Source organism: Phoenix dactylifera, chromosome 10, assembly GCF_009389715.1.
Source record: "Phoenix dactylifera cultivar Barhee BC4 chromosome 10, palm_55x_up_171113_PBpolish2nd_filt_p, whole genome shotgun sequence".
In the NCBI taxonomy this organism is placed as follows: domain Eukaryota; kingdom Viridiplantae; phylum Streptophyta; class Magnoliopsida; order Arecales; family Arecaceae; genus Phoenix; species Phoenix dactylifera.
Window position 1 is genome coordinate 3,023,910 of NC_052401.1, and position 13,354 is coordinate 3,037,263.

Here is a 13,354-nt window from a genome sequence, read left to right on the forward strand (position 1 = left end):
TGGCTAGCTTTTGACAAAGATATAGACCCTAAGGGGAAAAATTAAGATATAATTTATTGGATTACATTTTAAATACAATGATATTTTTGTTGTCTGTAAAGAAACTGGAAATGTAATTGAAAGATTAATGGAGAAAGTCCCCATAAATAAGTTATGGCATGTAGGGAAAAGCTGCATACATTAAAGCACATGACACTAATTAAGATATGCATAAGAAACTAACGTGGATAAAGGTGCCGAGATGTAGGGTAATCTTACTGTTCTTAACAAAGAATAAACTAAAAGTGTAATAATCCATGACCACATTTAAAATGACTAGCTGGAAAGTATTATTTAGATTTTTTGATCTTATATAAGTATCCAAATTCTATTCAGCGAATAATTGGTCTAGGACTAACATACACCCGCACAGTTCTCACAAAAAGCCGCACAACGTGCGGAGCTCGGCAACTGCATGAGCTTTCTTATTTCTATTATTTTATACTTAATCCACAGCCTCACCTCATCCCCCATATAAACCAAGCAACAGCACCAGCTTCCATTCGAAAGAAGAGTCTCCTAGTGTAAAATAGAATAAGGCTTAATAGCTCAATTCTATTGCGACGCAGGACCAAATATATACAGCAGCTGTACAAGGCCTGTTATAAATGAGCTGCAGATTTTAAGAGTTAAAAAAAAAACATAGGAAAGGAAATATTAAAATGTGTACAGAAATGAATCTTGATAGATTTTGGTGCGGGGGAATCTAACTATGTGCTCTGTGTGCTAATAAATTAAGACAGATCTTTGGTGCCAGAGGAATTTGGCTTATAATTTTTGACTGTCCTCGGTCTACTCTAGCGCCTAACTCTGCTTCTTTTTCCCCACATTCTTTTCCCTCTCCTCCTTCAATTCCACTTCAGAGCATGTAACAACCAAAACCTCACCCAAAAAGGCTAACTAGAAAGAATTTTTTTGGGCTCTTTAGTCTTGTTTAAGTATCCAAGATTTTCTTAAAGAATAATCGATGTAGAACTAAATACACGTCTGCACCACATCCTTGTCAAGCTAAAAGTTCAAATTTTATTCATTAACCATTATTTGCATTGCATTTTCCTTTAATTCCATTCAAGCCCTTACATTTTCGTCAGGCTAAGAGTTCAAATTCATTCAAATCTAATTACAAGCACCATCGATCGGCCCGTGGTCGGCCTTCATGAACCCGTGCTGTAGTGTCCTCTAGTCCACAGAGACTATAATCCGAGTTCGCTATAATACTATTTGTAACAATTCAGGATCTCATCCAAAATAACTAGCCGAAAGGTATTATTTAGGCTCCCAAGATCTTCTCAACGAATAATTGATATCAGATTAAATATACGTCTCTCATAGAACTGAACAGCTGCAGCAACATCAATAGAAGGAGTAGACAAAGATTACAAAGAAGATACTGGTAGTCTCAACAGTGGAGATGCAAAAGGTAAGCAGGGAGGCAAATATATCTTCTCAGAATCTTCCAGTTCCCTCCTGCTGCTCTCTTTTAGTTTCTACCTTCCACTTTGCTGGTTTCAAGCTTTCCTGATTGGCCCGGAAGCAAGAAGTTTTGATACGAAGAGATCCTGGGTTGAAAGACAGAAGAGCGAGAGGCCAAGTTGGTGTTGCTATCCTGTGAGGCTCTCCAGATAGAGGAACACTGGAGAAAAGATGAGATTAGAATTATGGAAACAAAAGCGGTAGTGGAAGGCTTGGAGGGGCCGTTCCCACTCGTGACCCAAGTCTAGTGGGATAGTACATACGTGTCACAATGTAACTTCTATCATTTTAATTCCCTCGGCTGTATGTAGTCCAAGGCCCCTTTGGGGGAGCTTTTAGAAGGCCAAAAAGCACTTCCGGCCAAAAAGCACTTTCTGTTCCTCTAAAAGTACTTTTAGATAAAAAATGATGTTTGGTAAAATTTTTGGAAAGCCGTTTTCAACTTTTGCAGGAAGCTGAAAACAGCTTTTGGGAAGAAGCTCCAATTTAGAACTTTCCGAAAATGTTGTTTTCAGCTTTGTCGTGAAACTATTTTTTGGATCAAAATACCTCTATTTAAATCTCACTTTTTTTCTCAAAACCCTCATCTCACCTCTTCCTCTCTCACCCATCCTCTCCCTCTCCCTCTCTATCTCTTCTTCCTCTCAACGCACCGCCTCTGTTCCTTTTTCTTCTTCTTTTTTTTTACTTTTTTTCTTTGTTTTGGGAGCTCGTGGTTTGCTCACGGTGGCAGCCACCATGCCGGCCACCACCCATGGCCGGCGACCCTTCTATATTTCAATGAATAAAATAAAATAATAAATAAATAAATAAATAATAAAATAAAAAATAATGAGTGAGTGGCAATAATCTGATTTAAATAAATAAATAAATAAAAATATTATAATTATTTAACCAATTTTATCACCTAGCTAGAAATTTGTTAGAGAGATAAATAGTCATTAGAATGATGAAAATTAATTTACACTATAATTATAATATTTTATATATTTATTATTGTATTATACTATAAATATATATTATATTACATTATATCATAATACATTTATACGTTATGTTAAATAATTTAATATTATATTAAATTATTATTCTATAACACATAATGTTATAGTACTATATTTAATAAATTATATTACATTACATTAATATTATATTATATTATATATTTATGTATTAATACGTATTATATTTATTATGCATTGTTGTATAATACTGGTAATATTTTTATGGTCATTTTTGTCACACAAAAGTACTTTCTAATTTTGTTTACCAAATACATGTTAAAGTGTCACAGCACTTTAGAAATGTAGTTACCAAACAGCAAACAGCTTTTTATAAATGCTCTGCTTCAAACAGCTATATTTCCAAAACTCTACTACTAACAACTTTCCTAAACAGGGCCTAAGACCCCAAGCCCCACCCCTTTCTTTGCCCTCTGCTCTCTTCCAAAATTTAGTCGGCAGTTTTGTTGGACTGATTGGTGTTTTGGCTGGGATTTATATTATATATTTATATATACTGTGACCATATTCTTATTTCCGTGGTGCACCTTCCAATTCCAAGCTCCCTTTTTTCTGGAACTGTGTGAACCTTGGGTGCCGCGTTAGTGGCCGGGAGTGCTATTTAGTGAGGGGCAGAGAGCAGAGGCTACTCCGTGTCCCGGAGTTTTACTTCCTCTCTCGCTCGCTCACTCGCTGTCTTAATTTGCTCAGCCTCCATTCTGATTCCAAGCGTAGAGGGGTCTCACTTGTCCACTCTGCGTGTCTCTGTGTGGTTGGGGAATAAGATGGGTGAGAACGGTGCAACCAAGTACCACCAGCAAGCAGGGATCCCTCCAATGGAGGTCTCCATAGAGCTGGGACACCAGAAGCAGCTCCAGGGAGGCTCCAAGTGCTACGACGACGACGGCCGACTCAAGAGAACTGGTTAAAATCCAAACTCTGCTCCACTGTTGCGCTCTGAATCGAGAATTCTTCGTGTTTCTGAATCAAAGGTGGGATTTTTCAGGGACTTTGTGGACGGCAAGTGCGCATATTATCACGGCGTGATTGGATCCGGCGTTCTGTCGCTGGCCTGGGCTATCGCGCAGCTTCGGATGGGTGGCTGGCCCTGCTGTCATGTTCCTCTTCTCCTTTGTTATCTTCTACACTTCTACTCTTCTCGCTGACTGCTATCGCTCCGGCGATCCCATCACGGCAAGCGCAACTACACCTACATGGACGCCGTTCATGCCTACTTGGTTTGTTCTCGTCCTCTCTTACCAAATTACATCACAAAGATGAATTTTTTATGCTAGCTTTTGACTTAAAACCACCTTCTTTTACTCAACAAATTTCAAATGAGCAGGAGGTCTCAAAGTCAAGATGTGTGGATTATCCAGTATGCAAACCTCTTTGGAGTCGCCATTGGATACACCATCGCCGCTTCCATTAGCATGATGTAAGTGGAATGGAAGAAGAGCGTTTCTTATTCTTCTTTTCTTCTCGGAAAGATGGAACCTCCGATATTCTAAACGGTTGTTTTGGTTTTGAGGAACAGGGCATCCGGAGGTCCAACTGCTTCCATGAGAAAGGCCACAGAGCCCCTGTCACGTATCCAGCAATCCTTTATATGATTGCATTTGGCGTGTTGGAGATCATCTTCTCCCAGATTCCTGACTTCGATCAGATTTGGTGGCTTTCCATCGTTGCCGCTGTCATGTCTTCACCTACTCTTCCATTGGCCTCATTCTTGGCATCGTTCAAACCATTGGTAAACCATGCAAGCGAACAAAGTACTTCTATCACATTATTTTTTTGTTCCTCCATTGCCCACATCCTAATCTCTCTGTTCTCCTCTGCTCTATACTCAAACAGGGAACAAACGTTTCAAAGGCAGTCTCACCGGGATCAGCATCGGTGCCGTCACCGAAACCCAAAGATCTGGCGTACCCTCCAAGCCTTAGGCGACATTGCCTTCGCCTACTCCTTCTCCATCATCCTCATCGAAATCCAGGTAAACAACTCAAAGCCAATCAAACAGTAGCTTTTTACCGTGTTCTAAACTCTGTCTCGCCTATCATGTTACTGAAACACCGCTTTTGATGCGGCTCTCCTTCAGGACACAGTAAAGGCGCCGCCACCATCGGAGGCGAAGGTGATGAAGAAGGCCGCAGTGCTGAGCATAGCGGTGACGACGTTCTTCTACATGCTCTGCGGCTGCATGGGCTATGCCCGCATTCGGCGACGAGGCCCCCGGCAACCTCCTCACGGGCTTTGGCTTCTACAACCCCTTCTGGCTCCTCGACATCGCAACGCCGCCATCGTCATCCACCTCGTCGGCGCCTACCAGGTCTTCTGCCAGCCCCTCTTCGCCTTCATCGAAAAATGGGCGCTTCAAACCTGGCCCAAGTCCACCTTCATCACCAAGGAGATCAGGATCCCCTCACCTCCACCAGATCCTACAACCTCAACCTCTTCCGCCTCGTCTGGCGCTCCGCCTTCGTCGTCCTCACCACCGTCATCTCCATGCTCCTCCCCTTCTTCAACGACGTCGTCGGCCTCCTCGGCGCGCTCGGCTTCTGGCCTCTCACCGTCTACTTTCCAGTAGAGATGTACATAGCCCAAAAGGAGGTCCCTAGGTGGAGCACCAGGTGGGTGTGCCTCCAAATGCTCAGCATCGCCTGCCTCATAGTCTCCATCGCCGCCGCCGCCGGGTCCATCGCCGGAGTTGTCACCGACCTCAAAGTCTACAGGCCGTTCAAGACCAGCTACTAAGCCCAAGGCTGCCACCTCTTACACTCGTTTACTATTATTGGTATTTACTGCTGCTTTTGTTGTTGCTTGTAACAAGGAACTGATGAATGGAAACAGACGTTGATTCCCGACCAAAATCACCAAACTTGACTTCCTTGGAATGGGGTTGGAATTTGGGGTAAAAGGTCGTTGCTTTCGTGGGGAAATTGATGGGGGGGGTGTACGAGGGTTGGTGGCCGGTTGGGCTCGCCCACGGTGGTTGCTATCAAATGGGGGCTTTAAAGGAAAGATGGAGGTGGGAAGAGGGCGAGTTGGGTCACGGGATTTTGGGTGGTGGTCGGTCCACATCGCCGGAGGGCCAGCCGCTTGGGTGCAATTGGGTAAGCTTTAGCTGGGATTGGGTCCGGGACTCTAGGTTGGATACGGGGAGAATCTTGGTTATCTTATCCTGGGAGTACTAGATACTCGTAATCTTTACTTTTTGAAGGGGATTGGGTGGAGGGATGTGTTGATGCTGTCAAGGCTACAGTCTCGTTATGAGTTGCTGGGACCATGGAGGTTTGTGCTCATGGAGGGTATTTACGGTTGTTTTGACCCTTGGAGCCCGTATTTGTAAATGGTTTACCGAGTGGGCTAAGGTTTAGGTTCCAAACTTGCCATCGGGGCTGATCATGAGCCAGACTTCTATAGAAAATATCAAATTTTAGGTAGGCCCGGCTTATCATCTGACTAGAATGAATATAAATTATACTGACACAAGTATATATATGTTTGCGATGGACGGAACTGGTGCACTAGTTTGAGTGTTTAACAATTCTTTAGAAACCTATTTATTAATCAAAATACCACTGGCCAATCGTTATTCCAAAAAATTATAGCTAAACAACAAATTGCACTTCTATAGCTTGTTAACCAAAATAATGAGCAATAGATCTCTCTTTTCTTCCAACAACTGATTTGATTGCCGAACAACTCATAATATTCATGTCAATCTATCATTTCTCTCGGTGTCGGGATAGACTCCTAAAACATTTTTTCTTGAATCTTTACAAAATAAAATTATTGATTAATTAAAATTAATTTTTTTTAAAATTATAATTTTAAAATAAAATAGTAAATTATCTTTAATTTAAAATTTTCAGCGATACTTTGCATGTGCATTGTAACTAGTTAATGAAGAAAGGAGAGTGCATGGGAAAGCCTCACAACCTGATGCAAAATCTCGCAGCATTAAGCTGACAGAGATGCATTTTAGGCAAAAACATGTTATGAACATTTATTTTGACAATAATGGTGGGTTATAACTCTAATAATTTAGATACTTTCTAAAATGGAAAATAGAACTCCCAAATAGATGCGTGCTCATTGACATGCAAACTCATTTGTATTTATTGTCTGCCATCCATCACTATCATGCAAGAAAAAAAAAATCAAGTAAAATTATGTTAGTACATGAATGGGCTTGATGTGACTCGCAGCAAGTGTATCATGTGAACGTACTTCATTTTAAGGCTAGAGATATGGTCGCCATCGACCAGCCTTTGAGCATAACCTATACTACGCTGTTTTGGCTCTCAAATATTGCATAATTTTTAAACTAAGACTATCTAATAAATTCATGTGTAATCTCTTTTATTAATAGATTCAGAATTATCGTAAGTTTAACCCATGCAGCACCTCTTTCATTCATTTGACAATCTTACCTATTTAATCTTGTGACATTTTTGTCATATTTGGCTCCTACTGGTGAGGGATCCATCAATACTCCGAATCTTCGGCAATTTCAGTATCCTTAATGAGGAGTGTATAACACTAATAAAAATTGTGACGCATGCTTATTGTTACGGGGGAAATAAGCCGCCATGCCCCACGTGACCGGCACGCGCGCCCAGGAAGACTACGGCTGCCCTTTGATCCAGCAATCCGACCCCGAGTCGGACATCCTCGGCTCCGCAGCCCGACCCCGAGTCGGCTGCCCTTTGATCCAGCGCTCCGACCCCGAGTCGGACGTCCTCGGCTCCGCAGCCCGACCCCGAGTCGGCTGCCCTTTGATCCAGCAATCCGACCCCGAGTCGGATATCCTCGGCTCCGCAGCCCGACCCCGAGTCGGCTGCCCTTTGATCCAGCGCTCCGACCCCGAGTCGGACGTCCTCGGCTCCGCAGCCCGACCCCGAGTCGGCTGCCCTTTGATCCAGCAATCCGACCCCGAGTCGGATATCCTCGGCTCCGCAGCCCGACCCCGAGTCGGCTGCCCCTTGATCCAGCGCTCCGACCCCGAGTCGGAGATCTCTTGATAACGACAGGCTATTCCCCAGAGGCACGCCGCGGCCTCCTGCTCCACTACTCCCTGCAACGGCTGTATCCGATGCTGCTCCACGATCTCCTGCATCAGCCGTACAAAGCGGAGCCCCACTATGCCCTGACGTGGCCGTACCCGGTGCTGCTCCACGACGCCCTGTAACGGCCATGTCAGTGGCCACACCATCGTGCCCCACGATAACGAACCCCCCTGAGAGACCCCCCAGCCAGGTATATATGCGGCTGGGGGGAGAAAGGGGGGGTGAGCAATATCTCCCAGAGCACTCTCTTACTTGCGATTATCACCTCTCCTCCTCCTCCAATCTCCTCTGACTTGACCGTCGGAGGGCCATCACCACCCTGGTGGTGGTGCAAGGCTTGTTTGCAGGTCTCTTGGCGGAAGGTGGAGCGCAACCAACACCAACCAAGACAACTCAGACGGAACCCCGTTCACACCGCAGTGCCAATCGTTCTCGGTTTGGACCACCAGCAACAGTTGGCGCTAGAGGAAGGGCCGAATCTTAGAACGATCGTAATGGCACGGCGAGGTGGTCGTGGAGCTTCCAATGCTTCCGGTCGCGGAGCCTCTCGCGCCTCCGGCCGAGAGGCTGCTGCGTCCCCAACGCACTCTCAGCAGCACTCCACCGCCCCTTCTCTCATTCAGACGGTCGAAGCTGCTCAGTTCGACCAGCTAGCCCAGCAGGTTCGCACCCTCACGGAGGCAGTGCAGAATCTGCAGGGTGTGATCTCTCGGGTGCCGCAACGGGCTCAGGAGCCGCTGCCCCCCGAGCACTCGCCTCTTCCTCACAACCCGCGCTCCTTCCTCTCCCATGGAGAGGAGCGCCGGCGCGAGGAGGATTCTCGAGTGCGGTCCATTCTGCCAGGACCTTCTCATCGGAGCTGTGCGGGGTACGAGAGGCGGACCCGGGCGCGTTCTCAGACACCCCAGTCCTCGAGGGGCCCGCACTCCAGTCGGTCCCCCTCGCGCCGCTCCTTGTCCCCCACCCACCGGTCGCGTTCCCTGGACCGGCGGGTGGACGATCTCCACAGACAACTCCAGGTCCTGAAGGGCCACTCCAAAGATCCCTTCGCTGACTTGGAGATCTCCTCCCAGCCGGCGCTTGCCTCGAGGATCCTGCGGACCCCGAACCCGCCGGGGTTCAAAATGCCGGCGATCGAACCCTACGACGGGGCGGCGGACCCGCGGGACCACGTGGAGAGTTTCAGGACTCTTATGCTCCTCCATGGAGCATCGGATCCGCTCCTCTGCAAGGCCTTCCCGGCGACCCTCCGTGGCCCGGCAAGGGCATGGTTCGCCGGCCTGGAGGCTAACTCCATCCAGTCCTTCGACCAGTTCACCCGCTTCTTCATCAGTCATTTCGCCGTCAGTAGCAGGCGGCGACTGGTCTCCGACTCCCTCTTTGATGTCCGGCAAAACGAGGGAGAAAGCCTGCGGGATTATCTCACCCGCTTCAACAAGGCTACACTGGAGGTCCGGAACTTGAGCCAGGAAGTGGCTCTCTCAGCCCTGAAGCGTGGCTTCCGGAAGGGCAGACTCACCTTCTCCCTGGACAAACGCCTGCCGCGGAGCTTCCCGGAGCTGTTATCTCGGGCAAACCAGTATGCAGACGCCGAGGAGGCAGCCTCCCACCGGAACAAGGAGGCCGCCGAGGCCCCTCTAAAGCCCGGGAAGAAAAGGCGAAAAGAGGCACCCCAGAGGAGGAGCCCGACGCCTCAACGCCGGCGCAGAAGCCCGTCACCAGCAAGGAACCACGGCGCCACACGCCCTCGTTCTCCGCACCGACGCTTCAACCGGTACACCCCACTCCTGGCCCCCCGGGCCCAGATCCTCATGGAGGTCAAGGGGCGGGAGGACCTCCCGGTCCCGAGGCAGATGAAGAAGATCCCTGGGAGGAGGCCTTCTCGGGCGTACTGTGAGTACCACCGAGACCACGGCCACGATACCGAAGACTGCTTCCAGCTTCGGGACGAGATCGAGGCTCTCATTCGCCGAGGGCGTCTCGGTCGATATGTAAACGACCGACGTCCCCCGGCAGACCCGCGTCCGGCCGACCCGGCCCCTCAGGAGCCTCGGGAGCAGAATCGACCCGTTGCGGGAGTGATCCACACCATCACTGGGGGCTGCTCTCGGCCCGTGAGGAACGCAGGGGGCTCGGCGGAAGCATCAGGAGTGGCCGTCGCGAAGAGGCAGCGGGTCGGAAATGTAATCGCTTTTTGTGATGAAGATGTAAAGGGGGTTCAGACTCCCCACGATGACGCCATGGTGATCTCTCTCACTATGGCGAACTATGATGTAAGGCGTGTTCTTGTGGATAGTGGAAGCTCAGCTGATATTTTGTATTACGAGGCCTTCCAAAAGATGAGCTTGTCCCGACAATTGTTGCACAAAACATCCACCCCCCTCATAGGATTCACTGGAGACGCTATCTCGGCCGAAGGTGTCATTGAGCTGCCTGTGACTGCGGGCGTTGCACCCGCAGAAGCCACGGTGCGACTCGGGTTCTTGGTCGTCCGTGTCCCCTCGGCCTACAACGCTATCCTCGGACGACCCGGACTGAACGCCCTTCGCGCGGTGGTTTCTACCTACCATTTGCTCATGCGGTTCCCCACGGTGGCCGGGATTGGAGAGGTCCGAGGTGACCAACCAACCGCACGGCAGTGTTTCCTAGCAACTCTCAAAGGGAAGAAGCCCATGGAGGCCCTAAGCGTCGAGTCCCTTGACGCCAGAGACGAAGTGGCCTTGCGGCACGGGGAGCCGGCCGAGGGCGTAATCGAAGTTCCCCTCGAAGAAGGCCGCCCGGACCGCACGGTCCGGGTCGGTGCCAACCTCGACTTGGAAGCTCGGCTCCGGTTAGTGGAATTCCTCCGAGCCAATGCTGATGTGTTTGCCTGGTCGGCGGCCGATGTACCTGGGATCGACCCGGAGGTCATTTCTCACGCCCTCAACGTCGACCCGACCCACCGACCAGTAAAGCAAAAGAAGAGACACTGTGCCCCGGATCGGATCCGGGTGGTCGACCAGGAGGTAGACAAACTCTTGGAGGCAGGTTTCATAAGGGAAGTGAGCTACCCCGAGTGGCTGGCAAACGTCGTACTTGTCCGGAAGGCGAGCGGGAAGTGGAGGATGTGCGTCGACTACACCGACCTGAACAAGGCGTGCCCCAAGGATAGCTTTCCGCTTCCGCGAATAGACCAACTGGTCGACGCGACTTCCGGATATCAGCTGCTGTCTTTCATGGACGCCTTCTCCGGCTACAACCAAATAATGATGGCTCCACAGGACGAGGAGAAAACGGCCTTCATAACAGACAGGGGGCTGTACTGTTACAAGGTAATGCCCTTCGGTCTGAAGAACGCTGGCGCTACTTACCAGCGCCTCGTCAATAAAATCTTCAAGGAGCAGATCGGCCGGAACATGGAGGTATACGTGGACGATATGCTGGTAAAGAGCCGCCATGCGGATCAGCACATTGCGGATCTGGAGGAGACCTTCGCCACCTTGCGGAAGTTTCGTATGAAGCTAAACCCAGCGAAGTGCGCCTTTGGTGCTTCGGCCGGGAGGTTCCTCGGCTTCATTGTCAACCAGCGGGGGATCGAGGCCAACCCGGACAAAATCAAGGCCATCCAAGATATGTCCCCTCCGACCAAAGTGAAGGAGGTTCAGGAGCTCGCTGGGAGGGTCGCCGCGCTCGGACGATTTGTGGCAAAATCGGCCGAACGCTGCCAACCGTTCTTCAAGGTGTTGAAGCGCCCGAAAGACTTCCTCTGGACGGCTGAATGTCAAGTGGCGTTCGACCAGCTCAAGGAGTACATGGCGTCTCCTCCCCTGCTGTCCAAGCCGCAAGAGGGGGAGATGCTCTACCTTTACCTGGCGGTCTCCCCAACCGCAGTCAGCGCAGTACTGGTTCGGGAAGAGGCAAAACTTCAGAAGCCCGTGTACTACACCAGCCGAGTCCTCCGGGATGCCGAGACGCGGTACACGAAGGCTGAAAAGATCGCCTTCGCGTTGCTGACTGCGACCAGGAGGCTTCGCCCCTATTTCCAGGCTCATTCTGTCACCCTTTTGACCGATCAACCACTGCGGCAGATCCTCAGCAATCCTGAGAATGCGGGACGGCTGGTGAAGTGGGCAGTAGAACTTGGTGAGTTCGACATCCGCTACCGGCCCCGGCCCGCTATCAAGGCCCAGGTGCTCGCGGACTTTCTCGCTGAGTGCACTGTGCAGGAGGCGGAACCTAGGCCGCCGGAAACACCCAGCCTCGATCTCCCGATCTGGACGCTCCACATTGACGGGTCGTCGAACCCTGAAGGTGGAGGGGCTGGGCTGGTCCTTACCAATCCCGATGGAGTGATAGCCGAGTATGCCTTGAGGTTCGGATTTCCAGTGACCAACAATGAGGCGGAGTACGAGGCCCTAGTCACGGGACTCAAACTCGCTAAGGAGCTCGGCATCCGGCGTCTGAAGGTCTTCACCGACTCCCAGCTGGTGGTCGGGCAGGTTTGAGGGGAGTTCGAGGCACGGAGCCCGACCATGCAGAGCTACGTCCGGAAGGTGCAAGCACTCATTCCCGACCTCGGCAGTATTGACATTCAGCAGGTCCCAAGGAGCGAAAATGCTAGGGCCGACAGGTTGTCCCGCTTGGTGGGCGCTGAGGCACACAACTTGTCAAGGGCGATATACCTGGAGACCCTAGATGCCCCGAGCATCGGCGAGGCTGAAGCGGTAATGGCAATTGATCCGGAACCATCTTGGATGGACCCGCTGGTAGCTTACCTCGCCGAAGGGATCCTCCCCGAAGATGAAGATCAAGCTCGGCGACTTGTTATGAAGTCCGCCCACTACGTACTCTACGAAGGGAGGCTGTATCGGACCTCGTTCACCGCCCCCCTCTTAAGGTGCCTCCGCCCTTCGGAAGCGGCTTACGCCCTCAGCGAAGTCCACGAAGGCATCTGCGGATCGCACCTGGGGGCTAGGTCCCTGGCACATAAGATCATGAGGCAAGGCTACTATTGGCCGACCTTATTGGAAGACTCAAAGGATCACGTACGGAAATGCGACGCCTGCCAGCGCCACGCCAACATCCAGAGAGTCCCCTCTGTTCCCTTGGCGCCAATCACCGCCCCCTGGCCCTTTGCACAGTGGGGAATGGATATCCTCGGACCATTCCCCATCGCTTCGGCCCAGCGGAAATTTTTGATTGTCGCCATCGACTACTTCACCAAGTGGGTGGAGGCAGAGCCACTGGCCACCATCACGGAGGCGCAAGTCCGGAAGTTCGTAAAGAAGAACATCATTGTCCGATTTGGGGTACCTCGGGTCCTCATCTCGGATAACGGTCGACAGTTTGATAACAAGCATTTCCGAGACTTCTGCGAGGAGTTCGGGATCGAACATCGGTTCACGTCCGTGTCGCATCCCCAAACCAACGGCGAGGCCGAGGTCACAAATCGGACAATCCTCCAAGGTATCAAAGCGCGGATCGGACGGACGGGGCAAGCTTGGGTCGAGGAACTCGAGAATGTCCTTTGGGCGTATCGGACCACGCATCGGACTCCTACCGGGGAGACGCCTTTCAGCCTAACCTATGGCACGGAAGCCGTTGTCCCCGTAGAGCTCGGACTTCCCTCACCTCGGGTAGCCGCACACTGACCCGAGGCCAACTCGGAGCAACTCCGAGGGAACCTGGATCTCTTGGAAGAAGCAAGGGAAATGGCGCAGGTTCGGATGGCAATGTATCAGCGGAGGGTGGCCCGATATTACAACTCCAAAGTCCGACCGAAGCTTTTCA

The 13,354-nt window shown here is 50.4% G+C and overlaps 1 pseudogene; it reads left to right on the forward strand.

Annotated features, from left to right (window-relative positions):
* Positions 1 to 3,053: 3,053 nt before the first annotated feature.
* LOC103713810 lies at positions 3,054 to 5,383 on the forward strand (annotated as a pseudogene).
* The last annotated feature ends 7,971 nt before the right edge of the window (positions 5,384 to 13,354 follow it).